Here is a 4484-nt window from a genome sequence, read left to right on the forward strand (position 1 = left end):
AACCATCGCACCAAATCCTTGCTCCCCCCTTCAAGGAGTGAGGGAAGAGCTTAATCATGAGCTCATCACTAGTCACACCTTCCATCTTTACAAGGTGACTAGCTTGAGTGAATCGGGCCGTGTGGGCTTGGAAATTCTCATCTTTAGACCCCCCATACTTGTTTTCACTAACAAGCTCAAGCTTTATTAAGCTCAACATCTTTTTCACTTACCTTGGGGGTCTCCTTTGAAGACCTGGACAAGCTTTTGATCATATCACAAACAAAACCATCATTAATGTTAGTTTGCAAATTAGGATTGAAAACCGAAAACCTTACCTTGTCCTCACCAACTCTGAGAATGAGCTGACCCTTATCAACATCGATCTTCGCCCTGCCAGTGGCTAAGAAGGGTCGGCCAAGAATGAGAGGAATCTTAGCATCCTCCTCCATGTCTAGCACCACAAAATCAACTGGGAACACATACTTATCAACCTTAACCATCACATCTTCAATGATCCCATAAGGTGTTTTTAGGGATCGGTCCGCCATTTGCAAGGAGAGCATGGTCGGGGTGACCTCTCCTAAGTTCAGCCTTCTAAACATGCTAAGCGGCATCAAGTTGATGCTCGCTCCCAAATCACACAAGGCTTCAACCCAGGATCCCTTCTCTTCTTAGGCATTTTTCTTTACAAAATTGCACTACACTCCTCGGTCATCATGATAGTTTCATCAACCTCTCTCAACTTCCTTCTCTTATTTAAAATGTCCTTCATGAACTTAGCATAGATAGGCATTTGTACCAAAGCATCAGAAAAAGGGATATCGATATGGAGTTTCTTAAAAACATCCAAAAATTTTGAAAACTTTTTATCCAAATTCTTTTTAGCCAATGCTTTAGGAAATGGAACCTTGCCAAGTTCAGGAATAACATCATTCATCACTTTAGTTTAAATAGGAACACTCACTTCCTCCTCAACTTTTTTCTCACTTTTTTCTCCCTCTGCTTTCTTTTCTAACCCATTCAACACTCTACCACTTCTAGTAGTAACAACTGCAGAATTTTCTTGTTCGGGATTGGGGATAGTATCGGAAGGAAATTTACCTTGAGGCCTTTCAGCAATTTGCTTGGCTAGCTGGCCAAGTTGGTTCTCCAAGTTCTTGATAGCTGCCTCTTGGTTCTTATGGTTGTTGTTCATGCGGTTGATGCAACTCTCCAATAGCTCATTTAAGCTCTTCTTGCCACCATCATTTTCACCAACTTGTTCTTGGACTTGTTGAGAAAGTCCAGAGCTTTGACCTCGGAAACCCTGACTAGTAAAGGATCAAAATTCACTAACATTGGGCCCTCCAATAGCTACACACTCCACTTTGGCTGCTGTAGCACCGACCAAATTGGTCGCCTTTATATGTTTCCGGATTTCCGCCACTTCCTCGGAGAGTTGCTTGTTGGAGGCTATGAGCTTGTCATAAGTTTCCACTTCAAAAGAACTTCTTTGGATTTGGCGTTCATTCTCGGAGTTCATGGCTCTCACCGCCATTTTTTCAATCAAATCATACCCCGCTTGTGGGGGAAGAGCATCGAACTCCCAGTTTGAAGACGCATCCAAGCCAAACCTTGATGAGTATAACAAACCATCATAGAACTTTGCAACAAATTCAGCTTGGGTGAGATTGTGTTGAGGACACTTCCTCAAAAGCTTCTTGAAATGCTCCCAAGCCTCATAAAGATTTTCATCTGAGGATTGCACGAAAGTCATGATGTCATTCTTCAATTTCCTCAAGAGGGACCTTGGGAAGAACCTCGTTGTGAGTTTTTCTGCAAGGTCTTCCCAAGTAGTGAGACTCCCTTGAGGTTGTGAGTTTAGCCAATCCTCTGCTACATCCTTTAAAGAGAATGGAAATAGGCTCAACCGAATTGCATCCGAAGGAACATTCATAACCCGATAAGTGTTGCAATTACGGATGAACCTCTCCAAATGAGCATGAGGATCTTCCGAGGATCTTCCACCATATTGGCTTTGGCTCACCAAGTTGATGAATGCCGGTCTCAACTCAAAGTTCCCCACACCTTCGGGGATGACAATACTCCCGGGATAGTCAAAACTCATGGAGCCCAAAGTGAGTTCCCGAAGAGATCGGTTGGATTTCTCAACTTCTTGTTCACGCAATCGGAGGGTTATACCCTCTTGGATTCTTTCCCCAATATGGGCTTGCATCTCCTCCTCCGTCATATGGCCACCCATGACGGTGTCTCTTGTGAGAGTAGCCTGAAAGTTTGACACTAAACAGAGAAAGATTAGTAGCTCCAATTCTAGACAAGTTCAAAACAAAAATAAAACCACAAACTAAAGAATTAAACCAAAAATCGCAAAACAATTCCCCGGCAACGGCGCCAAAAACTTGTTGGTTCTTCTGCAAGTGCACAAAATCTACCCGGTTTTAAATTATTGAATGTAAGACCTGGATTTACAGAGCAAGATAATTTCCGACTCATGCGTAGAATCAGTGTAAGCGTGACAGGAGTTTGAGGTTTGAGAAAGATCAATGAAGAAGAAAGTTCAGGAATTGCTTGAGGAATGTTGCGTAGTCGCTGTAGGAATTAGTGCGAGTTGTCTGCACACCTGCCTTATGGCGAGCGTGTCCAGAATAGGCTAATTTCACTTTAGAGCAACGTTTTAAGTGAGATTTCGAATCCTTGGAAAATTTAAAGATTCTCTTTATTTTTCCTTCGACCAGCGTTTCATTTCGGAACCCTGGACTGTACGCACGATAGTATTCACTTTTCGGAAGTCCGACGACGCTAATTTCTTTCCTTCGAAACCCTAGATTCAAGCGCTGGATGAAGATTTTTTCTATTCGGGACTTCTAACGAAGTTTCCGTTCGCGTTGCCAGATTTTTTTCGACGTTTCCAATCTTTCTTCAGAACAAAGTTTTGTCGTCTGACCATCACAGCAAAAAGTAGTTTTTCGGGACAAATTAACTTACACCGCTTTTGGGATTTTAGATATCGTTTTTCCCAAATGTCAGAGATTTGTTTTGAGTTATGGAAATCTGACGCCAGAATCTCTCTTAGAATTCATCGGTGAATGTGCTGAAAAATCGGAATCGCGAAATTTTCATTTTCCCGCGATTTCACCTGCCTATAAATAGTCGAAAAAGCAAAATATCTTCATTTTCTCCACATAGAGGCCGTGGATTTAGGAGAGGAAAGGGAGAGGGGATTTTCGCCGAAACTCGACCGATCTTCTTGCAGTTCGTTCCTACTTCAAGGTATCAAGGTAACTAGCTTGATTCTTACCTCTGATTACTGTTTCTACTGCGTTTCTGTAGTCGTTTCTGTGCTCAAAGTATTGAGCTTTTTGTAAAACTGTCCGTTTTTTCTGATTTCTCTGTTGGGGTTTGTTCTCTACGTGCATAAGAGCCTAAAACCTCCGTCAGTATTCGCCGATTGTGATCGAGTTGTCCAAGATCTGAAAAACTATTTCAAAACCCTTTTTGGCGCACATTTCGAAACTTTAATGTCGAAAAGTCGTAATCTGACTTCGTGCCTTTAGGATTTGTTGTCACGGATGTCGTTAGGATCATTGTTGTCAAATTTGTTTTCCGAACTAATAACTTTGAGGTTTTGAGCTTTTATTTTGGACCAAAACGCCCCTGAACAGCCGTATTTTGATCCGATCGTCCGAAAATTGTTCCGACAGTTTCTTTGCCTTAGTTTTACCCTAAAACTACCTTTTAAACAGATTTGATCGAAGAAAAAGAGCCGGAGCTCTTTTTCCTTTTTGGCCGAGAGCTTGTAGTGATGGGGGGGGGAGTTTTCGTTTTCGAAAACTTGTCTTTCGTACTCGATTGTTGTATTCTGAAGCTTTAATGCTTTGTATATCGTTTATGAGGTGTATTGCGATCGAACTAATCGATTTTGTTTGGATTCTGCTTTGTTTTTCTTCGAGGTTCAGTTGAAGGAACTTTGGGAGTTTCAGAGCATTTGTGTGAAGGAGATTTAGAACACGAGGCTGGAGCAGCTCGAGGTTAAGGCAACTTACTATTAGCTATGACTGCATGATAGGCGTCGATGAATTCGACTTATGCTTTACTTTGATGTTGATTATGATGATGAACTGATGTTATGATATTGTCCATAAGTTGTGATGTTGAGATGTGTTGAATTGTGCGTTGTTGATGCGACTTCGGAGTGGGGATTCATTGATCTGGTGATCTTTGATATTTCGGGTTGGATGAACAACCCTAGGCAAGTTCAAACTTGAGTTTTGAGACTTAGCCATTTGTTCGTATTCTTAGACTTTCCCCGGGAAATTTCTTTTGGGTGGTTGGTCTTTGGAAACTTAGAATGATTAGACTTTCGAAAAATATAGACTTTGAGAAACTTAGACTTTGGGAAATAAACTCATAACTTGACTAATTCAATTCGAAATATTTTTATTAACGAATAAGCATAGGAGAACGAAAGGGGGAAAATAATTGTGAAAGACGGGGAAAAGTCG

General features: G+C 41.4%; 1 non-coding gene across 1 annotated transcript; it reads left to right on the forward strand.

Moving 5' to 3' along the window:
* The first annotated feature begins 1649 nt into the window (after positions 1-1649).
* Positions 1650-1756, forward strand: LOC130741625 (small nucleolar RNA R71). The gene has a single exon (XR_009020513.1). It is a non-coding gene; the product is annotated as a small nucleolar RNA R71 (small nucleolar RNA).
* Positions 1757-4484: the final 2728 nt, after the last annotated feature.

This window comes from Lotus japonicus, chromosome 2 (genome assembly GCF_012489685.1).
Source record: "Lotus japonicus ecotype B-129 chromosome 2, LjGifu_v1.2".
In the NCBI taxonomy this organism is placed as follows: Eukaryota; Viridiplantae; Streptophyta; class Magnoliopsida; order Fabales; family Fabaceae; genus Lotus; species Lotus japonicus.